We start from the raw sequence: 14,402 nt of genomic DNA, 5'->3' as shown, positions 1-14,402 counted from the left end.
TCTGACGATAGGAAGACAATCTACATCATTTTTGTTTGTTTGTTTGTTTTTGGTTATATTTTGCAAGTTCCAAAGCAGTGTTCCGTGCTTAAGACATTTTTGCGTAAGAAGCCTGATTTTCTGCTTATTTCATTTGGATGAAAAATCTAATTTAGTTAGGATGATTTCAAAACAAATCTGACTCTGCATATCCTAGGTGGTAATTAATTTCTTTACCTTTTGGTACAATGTGGACTCTGGGATACTTGGTTTAGGATTTTTCTTCTCTGTATGGTTCAGGGTTTATGATTTGTCTGTTACTATATTTCCTCTCGTTCTTCTTTTTCTTGGGCATGCCTTGTGAGGAGAACCCTGTCTTTTTATGTATTTTGAAATTTTCTCTGCATTGTGGTGATGCTGTCTGTATTTTCTGATTAACACAGTAGGTATGGTTATCTCCTGTACATGTCTATTTATATAATAGGTGTTTTGAACTTGGATTTCAGAACTGTAGGTGATTTTACCTCTGCCTTCCCCATTTCAACCTGATCACGGCAGAGCGTGGACCAGGTTTCTCTGTGCCCCATGCTTCAGCCTCCTCACCTGTCAGGTGAATTCCTGAGAGGCTCACATGGCTGTTTAGTCCTCCCTGGGAAGCTCCTGACCCTGTCAGTAGCAGTGACTGTCTGTGTGGTGTGACGACATGCGTGTTGCTGGGGTGCGGTGTCAGCCGGCCCGTGTTGTACTGAAAGGAGATTTTGGAGAAGCCAGCTCTGGGAAGCTGTTTCTTCAAGAATTCTTTAGCCCTGCTCTGGTGATAAACCTGCCACCTGATAAGTACTGAACTGTAACTGTACATTTTCAAGATACTGCCAGAACAAAAGGGTGGTCATTATATGCCACCAAAGGAAATGCATGTGGCGTGGACCTTAGATATGCTGTTCATTAGAAGACATACTTTAGGGGTGCTGGAGGGTGTTAACAACAGCCTGTTCCTACCAGAAAAAATCAGAGTCATGAATAGACATCTGTGCCAGGTTCTCTTGAATTAGATTAAAATTATTCCAGGTTCCGTGCTGTTTACAGGAATATAATGATAAATTAGACACAACCACTGTCTGCAAAGACTTCTATACAGAAGAGAAAGATATGTAAATAAATAATTGCAATGTATCTCATCAGGTATGAGGTTGGAAGTGCTCATGAGAAGTGAGCGGCATCTAGAGGGTTACATGGCCCAAGAGGGGAGCCAGGAAAGATTTGGGAGGTGTCAGATTTGCATGGAGTCCTAAGAAATACAGAGTGAAGCTGTGCACACAGTGCTTGGGAAATGGTGTCCTAGGGCTACTGGTTCATAGGGTGGTAAGGCTGTTAGAGAAAAAATTATTCATGATGGTTGTTAACGACACTAAGACAAGCCGGGCGTGGTGGTGCACGCTTGTAATCCCAGCATTTGGGAGGATCGTGGTTCATGGACAGTTTCAGCTACTTAGTGAGGTCCTTTGCAACTCAGTGAGACCCTGTTTTAAAATAAGGAATAAAAAATAGGGCTGGGGGTGTAGCTCTGAGGTAGAAATCCCCTGGGTTCCATCTCCAGTACTGAAAACAAAACAAAACACTAAGGCAGACTTATTTGGTACCATCGGGGTGGGAAAGGGACCACTACAGTGGAGCATCTCAGTGGAAAAGGGAGATCAGGATCAATTCTCCTCACAACAGAGAAAACTTGGAATTTATAGCCAAAGAGCAGGAGTGGTGGGTGGTCTGTGGATGGAGAATTAGTAAGAGAAGAGGCGACGACAGGGCCGAGGGGGACTTTGTCCAAAATGACTTGGCAAGAGGCTTACTGAGATGGGATCAGGAAATTAGACAGCACCCATTGGCTGTTGGAGAATGGGGAACCTGAACAGATATCTAGGGTAGGGAACTCTGGCTAACTGACTTAGCAGGATTATTGCTCAAACTGGACAACATGGAGGAAATATGGAGCTCAAATGTCAGGGCCCCCATGGGAAGAAAATTCACAAGAATCTAACTAGATCTTGGTCTTTGCCAGGCCCAGAGGAGCTCTCTGTTAAATTTAATGGAAGACAGAAAAGGTATCTAGGCAGGAGCAGGATGAAGAGGACCTTGTAGGGCATGATAAAATGTTAGTTCTTGGTCTGTTGGTGATGGGCTTTAAGCAAGACAGTAACTCTGTCCTTAAGCACAGGGCATCTTGAGGGTGAGTTTGAGGGGAAACAGCTTGTAAAATCAGTATGAGACTAATGCAACAGTTGCTGTGGGGTGAGTAGGAGGATGTGTGGGAGGAATGTAGTTCAATGGAACACATGGATCTGTCTTGATGGCTGCTGGGGTCGGGGCATGGTTTCAGTGGCTCCCAAAGTTTCATGTGCTTGGAGAATTGGCTTCTAGGGTATCCACATAGGGATGTGGTGTTGTACTACCCCCCCCAATACTTAGAATTGAATCCTGGGGCATTCTACCACTGAGCTATACCACAAACCCTACTATTTATTTATTTATTTATTTATTTATTTATTTATTTATTTTTCAGAGACAAAGACAGAGATTTATTTAGGAAAGTGGGAGATAGATGGTCAAGGGAAAATGCAGCCCATCTCAAGATGGAGAGAGCAACTTTGGGGTTTCACAGTACTTTTTTTTTATAGGGGACCCAGAAAGGTTGTAGGTAGGGGCACATAGCAGGGATGGAGGTCTGGACTTCTTCAGAATCCTAAGGTTCCCAGCATTGATACGTGGTGGCTGGGTGGCACTGAGCTTGCCCTTCCTTATGGATCCTTTGTTTACTAAGCATCTCAGGGTCTCAGGAATGGAGAGGGGTCTTTGTGATTAAGGTTGTTGGCCTATTGAGGCTTCTGCCTAAGATAGAACAGACCCTGTAGGGTAGAGTTAAAGATTATGAAGTTTCTAGATTTTAAAAATATTATTTCCCTTTTCTTCTCAGTTTGTCTCCTTTCTACCCAATATTTAATTTCTTCTATCCTACCTTATTTCCCCTCCCCTCAGATGTTGATTACTTGGTCCTAAGGGTTGATGAAGGATGAAAGTTTGTCTTCCATAGTGTCTTCAGTGCTGACAAGGGGCAAAGACCCTGCCTACCCAGGGATGTGAAGTCTCATCCTAACTGACCTAAAGGAGACAGAGAGAGACTGGCCTCAGCTATTGCATTGGGTTCTTTACAGTCAGGTCAGAAGCTAACATCACTGAAGGACATGGCCCCAGGAGCATGAAGACCAGTAGGTGGTCTTTGTTCTTTGAGCCTAAAGTTTTTGTTTTGCCCATCATGTTAACCCTCCATCAGAGCTGCTGAGTCGACATTTGTAAGCCTAGTTATTTGGTCAACAGAGCCAATCATCTGTCTTTAAGTGGTATCACAATTGCAGTGGGTATCTATATAAAATATTGACCAGTTGGTGCATTGTACAATAAGTTTCTGATCCTCCTGTCTCAGCTTTCAAGTAGTTGGGGTTACAGGCTTGCACCACTGTGCCCGGCATGTTAGGAGCTATTAGAGGTAGGTGTGGCTTGCTCAGGTCTTGGGTCGTCAAGGATGTTGCCACTGAAAGGTATTGAGCTCATTCTTGCAAGAGCAAGTTGTTACTGAAGCCTGAGCTCACCTCCTATGTCTCTCTGCTTCCTGCTTGCTGTGCAATTTCTCCCCTGGCACACCTTCCTGCTATTGTGACCCATTACCATCAGGTCCTCGCCAGAGCCAAGCTGATGACGATATCTTGCCCTTGAACTTCTAGAACTATGAGCTAAATAACCCAATTTTCTTTATAGAGTTACTCAGTCTCAAATATTTTGTTATAGTGATAAAAAGCTGACTAATACAGTGATCAACTGATTGTAGGAGAAGAGGGACTAGAAGCTGTCTAGGACATTCCCCAGAGAGCTGGTCTGGGTGGTGGACAGATAATGGATAGAGACATTTACTATGATGGAGACAAAGGGATAGGCATGACCAGGTCAAAACTAATACCCTTATCAAGGGTATTAAGGAATTCACTATGGGATTAGCAGTGAATTCTTTTTTTCTTCAAGAATACCTGCTAACTTGATAATCCAAGTCCTCAAGTATTTTCCTATCTTCCTTTTCTCCAAGATGTGCAAGTGGTCCAAAGTGGATATATGTGTATCTTGGATTCTTGGGCTGATGTTCTCAATTCTCCATGTATGAATGTGTGTACAGCACACATATTAGCTCTGGAAATACCTCTGTCTGCCTCCACCGTGATTTTCCTAGCAACTTCAGGCAACTGTCAAAGCCCCAGGGAAGCATACAAATATAAACTGGAGTATTTATGAGGGGGTGAGAGTATATGTATGAGTCACAATGCCATTTTGAAAAAGTCTCAGATTTTTAAAGTAAATGTAAGTTATAGTGATCTCAATGCATTATATGTGTATGTGTCTCTTTAAGCTTTAAAAAATACATGAAAGGATATGAATTATCCCCTAGGATCCTGACAATAGAAAGCAATAGTAATTAAGCAAAATAAATAAATAAATAAATAAATTGACATGGATGCATTGGAGCTAATATAAATCCTGTGCAATTGGCATAAAGGAATTTGTTATTTTCAAAACAGAACTAAATCTCTTTTCTATCATAGATTTAATTTAAGTAACATGATAAATAGTGGTAAATTGAACTTTATTATGTATTCATGAAATGCAGTTTAATACAATTGTTATTTCTGGCATTTGTGGTTTAAGGATATTCCCTTATGGGTAGATGTTATTTTTAATGTGCAAATTCAGAAATACTGACCTCCAGTTGCACTGGCAAATTAGGGCTGATGTAGACATACAGACAATAAGAAGAAAACAGTCTCCAAATTCCTGTATTTATGGCAATTTCTAGTGGCAACCTCTGATCCTTTAAAAACCGATATTAAACAAATTATTTTAAGGTTATGACTATATTGCCAGGGAAGAAAAAAAAAGTAATAAAGTAAATATTTTCCAAAGGTTTTAAAAAAAATGGTTTTTGACAAAGACATACCTGACAGAGAAACTCACTTAGCAAGAGCAGGTTATTGAAAAATCTCGGCACAACTTACAAAAACAAATTAACAATTTACATGAAATGACGTGTCCTGGCATGTCCAGTGCTAAAACTGGAAACCTAGATGGAATGGGTAAAGAGATAAACCGTGTAGAACAAACCATTTCCACAGACCCCTTTCAGGAAACTGCTGGAGAGAAACACTGGTTGTTTGACATCGGTTTCTATTGAGCCTAAGTGTATTCTCTGGAGCCCTGGGGGCAGATGGACCACCAGGAAAGACCCTGTGGTTGAAGGACGTCATGGGCTCCGGAGGCCCGCAGTTTCTGTGCCATGGAGAGCAGACAGAATTCTCAGCTACCTTTTCTTCTTGGCCTGAATAACTTCTGAAGCTTAGTTCTGATAACTATTTTTGGAAAAAAAAAAAACTTTTGAAAAATACCTTCCGGGAGGGTGTTGGGTGATCAGATTTTATTTTTGTTTATGTAGTTTATGAAGGTGGGGTCAGTTGGGTGAGCAGACGGACACCTTCCCAGTTCTTTAGGTGTGAAGCCCATGGTCGGAAAAGTGGAGTTGTCCACTCTGCTTGGACCTGGCTCTTCCAGTATCATCGTGGTCATCTCTGGAGGCGGTCCAGTGTCTGAATGCACTGCTTCCATTCCATTCTACTCTGAAAAGTCACATAATGGACCTTTTCCAGCCACGTGGTTACATGCAGCATAAATAACCCTGGAGGTGGCCCATCATGGGATGCCGATATGAGAAATGAAAATTTCAGTTATTGGAATTATCCCAATTTTATCACTATCAAAGTTGGCCTTTGGGCAACTATTCTCCATTTATTAATGGGAGGGGTGGCTTCTTTCAAGGAGAAAAATTCTGCACAGAGCCACAGGCCCATAGTGTCAGTCTGAAACCTCAAAACTCTGGAAAGGTAAGTCATTTCCATGATTCATTGGCAAAACAGAGTCATTGGAACCTATTTGATAGAGCAGTCTGACCCGAGACCGTGCAGAGGTGTATCTCAGCACTAAGAATTCTTGCATTGTGATTCGGAGTGCTGCTTCAGACTCAACTCTGGGTGTAACAGAACACATGATATCTGTACTTTATTAACTTACTAAACCTCAAAAAAAAAAAAAAAAAACTCTGAACCTGAAACCCATCGGTAGCCAGAGTTTTAGATAAGGGGCTGTGCAGCTGGAGCCAGAAATAAGTCTTAATTTTCTTTTTTCTGCATGCAAATACCTACTAATAATGTCCTTCAACATAATTTGTCTGGGGAAGTTGAATAAGCTTTCTGAGATTTGATTTAAACTATTAATTTGCTTAGCAAAACCATATATTGCGCATAGGCAAATTCAGCTTGGTTGTGGCAAAATTATCACAAGTTATAAATTAGTTGCATTTGAGTTAATGAGGTTTTATTATAAACACAAAACAGCATTACTTCCAATGCCCGATTTTCATTAGAACAACAACAACAACAAAAAGCCCAAATAAAGCTACAGGAAAACCCAAAACCAAAGAGCTGCCTATGCTGCGTGCCTTCCGAACATTCGAGGTGTTTCTGAATATTTTATTTGTAAAGATATTGGTGCTGCTGGGCCCCCTTTTAATTTCGATTAAAGGCATCCACAAAATCTTTTTAAATTCCAGTGGTCTGTGAATAATTCCAGAACTCCTGTTCTCTTACTTTTTAAGAGTTTTGCCAACAAAACAAAGAAGGAAAAGATTATTTATTTATTTAATGAGGGGACAGGTGGGATGGCTGGGGTCCAAGACAATTTGCAAAATGCAGAAGTCCTGGAGAGCAGGCTAGAATTGCAGGCATAAGAAAAAGGGGCTGGACGGGGTAGCAGGAGGTGCAGGGGTTCCTGCTGGATCCTGGAGCTGAGGTCCCCTGGGAAAGACAGGGCTGAGGGCCTGGGCTGGGGCGCAGAGACACCAATTCTCCTCTGTCTTTGAAACTAGTTATGCTCCTGTCTATTTGCTTGCAAAGAGGAGCTCTGTGTTTCGTTCCCACTGAGTAGAAGGAGATTTCCTGTCTTTTAACCATAAATCCACATGTAAATACTACATACTAATCCCTTTATTAGACAAAAATGGTTTTCATCTTGAAGCCTCTGGGGTTGCGCTCAGAGCCGCGGCTCTGTGAAAGTCTCGGCCAGCTCACCTTTCTCTTTTTCCTTGCTGCTCTAGACTCTTCCTGGTTTCTCTTTCAAAGGGAGGCCGTCACTGCTCTTCTCCAAAGCCAGTGCTCAGACAGAACAGCAGGCAGAGGTGGTGGACTCCTCGCAGGAAGGGTTTGAGGAAGGTGCGGATGGAAGCAGATTGGCCATTTATATCAAACACTGGAACAGGGTCCCCGGTAACAGCAGCCTCAGAGCAGCAAACACGGAGGAGTCTGAAGGATGGCAGGAGACCAGCTCACCCGCGGAGGCGCTGTTATAGCTGGAAGGACTTCTGTGGATGGTGTCTGTGGCCCTGCAGGGCGCAGGCAGCCCGGCATGGCTGCTGGTGCTTGTCCAGGTGGCTGTGGTCACCCCATCCTGCCTCACTAATTGATGCGGTGGCGTCTTCACAAGGTCTCCCCGTGTGAAGGATGCGGAATCGCTTGCCAATGGGGAGGCTGCATCCGTTACTTTCCTGGGTTCTTGTCTTTGCATAGGGCGGAAAGAAATAGAAGAGGCAGAGTAAGGCATTCCCAGCATCACAGGGAGGTCACGATACACAACTCAGGTCACGGTGACTACAATAATAGCAAATTTGTCAGAAAATGTAATATTTTGACGAGAGCAAGTGTTGGGTTTGATGTGGGGGAGAGGCCTCTGGAGCACTTGGCCCAGGCCCAGGAAGCCTTCAGTTCACTTCCCACCCTGCTGCTGGTTATCATTTGGAACAAAATGAAACTGGATAACGTTGTTATGTCTTATTTACTGAAACCAGCCAATTCCCCATTGCCTCCAAGATGAAGTCCAAGGTCCTTAATGTGCTGACCCTCCCCATGTCTCTCCTGACCTCCTGGTACTTCCTCCCTACCCAACCACCTGGGCTTCCTTCATGATGGAGCCTGCCAGACCCTTGCGTGCCTAGACAGGGCTCTTGTTTTATACTCCCATTGTTCTCTCCCCCCCTTGGCAAGTCTCAACTCATCCCTCAAAAACTTCATTCAAACACAACTCCTTTCTGGTGCCTTTTCTCTTATTAATCCATCAGTGCATTCATTCTCTCATCAGATAGTTATTATACAGTATCAGACACTTGCTGTGCCCCTGGGCAGGGCAACCATGAGCAGATGGTCTAAGCCCTGTCCTCAGGAGCATCCGTCTCTGCAGAGGTCGTTCAGAGCAACGAGGGAGTCCTGGAGGGTGTTCCCTGAAGACAGAAGCTAAAGGCCTCTTAGCCAAGGGTGGATCTGGTGGCACATACCAGGCAAAGCACTGCAACGACTGCAGTGACAGCCTGCCACGCCTCAGCCAGTGCTCTGTCATGGATAATGACACAGTCTCCATCACGCATCCCAATGTGCTCTTTGCTACCTCCAGTTCCGTCCTCAGCCTGTGAGTTCCTCAGTTGTAGGACCCACACCTTCACCTCTATTGCACCCCAGAGCTTATTCCAGTTCCTGGTGTTGAGGACTGGGCTCAGTGGGGTTAGTGGTTACTGAGACTACTGCTGTCAGATCTTGGGACGATCCACTGTGGTGGCAAGTTCTCCTATATGTTAAGAGCAATCCTGTTTATATTTGGTATATTCCTTCAGATGGTAGAGTGATTGTTTAAAGCTGTTATTATTTGGAGATGGAAGAAGAGCCTCATTCTCTCACCTGGCATCTGGTAGCTACCGCGAGGAGCACTGCAGGTCCTCAAGGTAATTTCAGTCCACCTGATGCTGCCAGGAAGTCCTGGAGCAAGACACTATTAGGATGCTGACTGCTGGCCAGATTGGGAAGGGAGGCCTCAGACTTCCCAGGCTGTAAGCTGGGGCTGCCTTGAGGGTGATCAGGGATGGAGAGAGGACCTAGAGCTGACACGTGCCCTGTGGTCTACCACAGCAAGGAGAAACTCTTCAGCAGCAGTGGGTGTGGCGTTGGTCAGGAAGTGGATGGATATCTGAAGGATCAAGCTGCTCTAGATGCAGATAAGCTGAGTAAGCCTTTCTAAGAGCCACTTTCTCATAATGTGGGCCTCCTGGGTGCCCCTGGGGACTCAGATTCAGTCCTGCACTCCCGGAAAGCCAGATCCTTTGAAGCTTGGCAGAAGATGATGGGACTCTCATCTTATTTCTAAGGTTCTTCCTGCCGTCAGCACAGGAGATGAACATACCCTCCCTGCAGACACACGCTTTTCGTTCATGTTGGTTAAGCCATTCCAGTGTTTTTAAAGTTACTCTCAGGCAGAAATAAGGAAGCTTTTGGATTTTGTAGTACAAATGCTGATCCACATGAGAAGGTAATGCTTTAGGACTCTTGAGTCTGGGAGTCCTGAGAAATGACCTTCATTCTCTTGGGAAAATGGCTAGAATTAAGCAGATCAGTCTTGGAACTTGGAATATTGATTGAAGAATATTGGCTGAAGCTAAAAATGAGTATTACAAGCTTGGTGTGGTGGCACACACTTGTTGTAATCCCAGTACTTGGGAGGCTGAGACAGGAGGATTTGGGTTCCAGGCCAGCCTAGGCTACTTAGTGAGGACCTCCACAACTTAGTGAGATCCTGCTTCAAAATAAAGAATAAAAAATTGGGCTGGGGTGTAGCTCAGAGGTAGAATGCCCCTGGGTTCAATCCTTAGTACTACAAAAAAATGAATATTACAGAAAGCAATTTACCAGGACAACAAAGTTAGAATATAAATTAATAGGACATCTGTAATAAATTCATGGTATAAAATCCTTGAAAGGCAAAGCTGTAGGGGCTGGGGTTTAATTTTAGTATAGATGCCAAGAGTTTTATCCAACCTGGAGATGCTCACAAGGCTCTCAAAATGAGAAATAGCCACAGTGTCTCTAATGAGAGCAGATCTGATGACTATGTTTTCTGGAGTATCATTGTTTATGATGGATAAATAAACAAGGGAATGAAAACAGGTCTTAGCCTCAGAGGGATCCCCTCTACCAGGCATGTAAATCTGCATACAAAAAGAGGGGGAGAAACAGGTCATTGGGGAGAAATCCATTTCAGAGATCTCAGAGTCCTGACATGCCAGTGAAAACACATCTTTTCCTTAATGGGTTAAGATAGTAGATGTGTTTGTCTCCCTTGCATTTTACAATTGGACAAATCTTTGACCTTTAGAAACTTTAGAAACACCTGTTATTCGGTCTACTTGCTAGAAAGGATAATACTTTTTTTTTCTTCCTGAAAGCTTTATTACCATTTATGTTTAAAGGAAAGAAGTAATTTAATGATGCATCTGTGGTGGGAAGGTTTGAAATGAATGCAAACCGAGCAGTGCTAGGATGGAAAGTGTTTACTGGCTCTAAACAGCCCCTAGGGTCTTGCCCCGGAATATCTTGATTCTGTAGTTTGTGACATCCCTGCGTGCATGGATGGGTGGTCCAATCCATGTTCTCAAACTCTGGGGGAACTATCTGCTCCACATAAGGGGGTTATTTTGCATTTCCCAAAGTGCAACCCCGTCATTCCTTTCGACATTTAATTTCCTTTGGAAATAATGACAGCTTTAGTACACCTTAGGGTTCAGTCTCTAAACCAGAGGCTGGACAACTGTGGTCCTGGATCTCACCCACCTTTTTCTTTTCTTTTTACTGCTTGCAAACTTAGAATGTTTTTCCATTTCTAAATGGTCATACTTTAAGTAATAAGGTTGGTTTCCTGCATACCAGCCCCATTTTGCCACATAGTCTGAAATAGTTACTATCTGCCCCTGTTCAGGAAGTCTGCCAGTTCCTGCTCGAGAATTCCCAACTTTAGTGATTATTATCCAAAATGTTAGGGATAAGAGTAGCAGAAATAACAGCTTAGCAGGCAGAGAACTCTGGTGCTGTTTCCTCTGTTTTGGATGAGTTTATGCAGTAGCCACACAGGTTTTTTGTTTGTTTGTTTGTTTGTTTGTTTGTTTTTTGCTGAGGAGTCTGAGTAGGCCTAGGCAGAGCAAGCCTTCAAGGTAACCTTTGGGGCCAAGAAGTTAGGAGACCTGGGCTGCCATGTTCCCATCTGTGTGACATGGGTAAACCCCTTTACCTCTCTGGGCTTTGGAGCGCTCTTGTTTGACACCTCCCCATCTTATTTGAAGAGCAGAGACTCCTCATGAATTCCGCTCTCAACAAATACAGTTCGCCCCATTCGCTCTGCAATGCAATTTTTTTCTTTCCTTCCTCCACTCCTTCCCCTATCCCCTGGTTCTGAGGATGTGACTTTGGGGGTGTCCTCCTAGGATGACATGATTACATTAAAGGAAGAGATGATATCAGAGCAATATGCTATTTCATATGATTCTTTATCGTTTCTTGGAGCAGCTTCTGGGTTCAGGTTCCTGCCTCCTCTTCAGGGTCATGCATTATGGATGAGGTACAGCTGTGACCAATAAAGAGCCTTCTTTCAGAGTGAAAACAGGTCCCCTCGGCGTGGCCCGCAGGCCTGGTCCAACAGGAAAGAAGGCAGACCTCCCAGCACATCTTCGATGGGCCTTCCAGAGTGTACCTCTTTTGTTTGGTTCTTGGTTTATCTTTCCTTCTGTTCTGTTAGCTACCAACTCCCACCCCTCAAAGAAAAAAAAATCCTTAACAAACACTATCACATATAAAAGCTGCATGAAAATTATAAAACAATTTCAGTTTATACCTGCAAACGATGTGTAACCAAAATATCCATCCAGCAGAATTTATTGGGAATTTAAACTTGAAGGCCATCCACTGTGCCCGCAGAAGAACTTATAATCTTAGGGTGACCACATTGCACGACTTCAGGGGGCAACTGTAACTATAATCAAACCGGTCCCACATCCCTTGTGACCCGAGTGGGCTGTAATTCTTACCACCCGAGAGAGAACTAAGAGAAAATATATCATTCACCCAATAAATTCACAGTTTCTCCAGGGATGAGTCATCTAGTAGACCTGCCATCTGGAGAAGGGATAGGAGACCCATAGAACACAGCCCCAAGGAAGTGTGTGCCAGGGGCATAGAAGTACTGTGACGTTTCCATAGATGCTGGTTTGGGTGGGGAGACTGGGAACCCATGAGGAGGTGCCGAGCAGTGGAGTTGGGGCGCCAGGAACCACTGTGAGCAGTAAGTGTGATGGGTGTTTGGGGCCCATGGCTTGACTACCTGGAGGTGAGGTACCCATGAGGAAAGGGTGCCATGTTTAGTCCGGAGCTATGTTAAAACTATGTGACTTGGCCTGCGTGGCCTGGAGCTACAGGGCTTTACTTGCTTTCTCATCTACAGCAACCTGGGACACTATCCCTGACACTTCATTTCAGAATGAAGGGCTGCCATCCTTCTAGGGGTTTCTCCGAAGTGATAGGTTCCTGTTTCTATTTGAATAGGGTCGGCGTCTCATTTCTGGGTAGAAAATGACCATGCATACCCAGCAGTCTTCTTTGCCGTGTTCTCATCTTAGCAGAAAAAACACACATACCCCATCATCCATCTGGGAATAGCCACGAGGTTAGCCCTCTTCCAACACAGGGCTATCGCCTGTCTCATTCCCACTCCACTTGAGATAGTCCAGAATTGCTTTACTCTCTCCATAAGCAAAGACCTGTTCGATTTAATCTGGCCAATATCAACCTGAAGAAAATCTGCCATTTTACAGGAGAAACATCTGTGTGAAATCAGCCCGCCCCTCGCCGCACCTTCCTCCTCCTGCACGGCTCTCTCCGTCTAGGTGAGGCAGAGCAGCTGCATGCTTCAGAGTGAGTGTGAAGATGCTATTTTACCCGCGGAAATTACTCGGCATCCCAAACCAGCCCTATTTGTGTGGAATTGAGGGAAAGCAGGACATGGGTTGTGAACTCCTTGAAAAGCAGATTTAGAAATTCTGCCCGGGAATTGTCCAGTTTCAAACTTGTGAGGATCTCTTATTGCTGATGCCTCGTTTTCTTGGGTGTTCTGCATTGGAATGCCACAGTCCTGCTCTGCGCTGTGAGCGGGGGTGGGGTGTCATCGAGTTGTTATCATGGCCTCCCAGCAGTGTTTGTGGGGAGATGCGGCTGGGCGATGTCTTGGGATGGCTCTGATCATCCTGGCATCATGACTTGAGAGTGAGGAAATCACGTGAAAACAGCACAAGATGTGTGGTTTGCTTGATGCAATGATGCTGCGGTGGTAAGGCCATTGCCGGGCATGAGCATGGCTGCCTCAGCCAAGCTGCACCCTCTCAGACCTCTCATTCTGACCCTTACAGTGAGACCTGTCTTCGGCTTGCAGAAGAGACCAAGGTTCTGGGAGGTCAAGGAACCTGCCCAAGGCCATGCATCAAGGAAGCTCTGTTTGCCATTAAATCTCATGTGCTTTCTCTAAACCACTTACCTTATAAAGGAAAAAAAAAATCAACATCCCCTCTGAAATTTACTTATGAAATTTAACTGGTGAGCTTAAAATAGCTTTTGGGGATGCAGAGTAAAAAATGGATAGTTTTGGTCAACTAGATGCATAGAATTCTCTTCTCATATGAAGGGAGCAAAAGATAGGCTGTGTCAGAAAGGATGGTGGAAGTGGAATACAGACAGTTGGAAATTGTTTGCTAGAGAATTCAGACTCAAGTGGTATCTCCGTGGTGCAATCAAAATGTGCCAGGTGTGGTGGCACACGCTCGTAATACCAGCATTTGGGAGGCTGAGACAGGAGGATCACGGACAGCCTTGGCTACTTGGTGAGGCCCTTTTTAACTCAGTGAGATCCTGTTTTAAAAGAAAAAAATAGGGCTGGAGGTGTGGCTCAGAGGTAGAATGCCCCTGGGTTTCATCTCCAGTACTGCAAAAACCAAACCAAACAAACCAAAACAAAGCATGCAGCACTAAAACAGGGCTGCCACATACAGTTGGGTAGGTGGTGCACTGCCCAAGGTCCAGGGCTTCCATCTGACTATCCTCTGCATCAAGGGCACATTTGGATTGGTGCAATCTGCAATCTGTGGGGACATGTACAGCACACTTGGGGACCTGTTTCACTCTGGAAGAAGGATCTTTGCTGGCCCAGCTGTGCCCATCCATAATGTATGAGCCTGAGAGGAGGCAGGAGCCTTAGCCCAGATGCTGCTCCAAAGTCATGATCGACCTCTACTGCTGAATTAGCTCGGCAGCCCATTTCCTTCCTGGTTTGGGTTTTTCCATGGTAAAACAATGAATATTAGCTTCAAAAATTTAGTTTTTTAATTTATACCAGCCAACAATTTGGGGGGACAGAAACAGAGGAAGTAG

This window comes from Muscardinus avellanarius (assembly GCF_963383645.1).
Source record: "Muscardinus avellanarius genome assembly, chromosome: 5".
NCBI classification, from domain to species: domain Eukaryota; kingdom Metazoa; phylum Chordata; class Mammalia; order Rodentia; family Gliridae; genus Muscardinus; species Muscardinus avellanarius.
Note: the sequence above shows the minus strand (reverse complement) of the source record.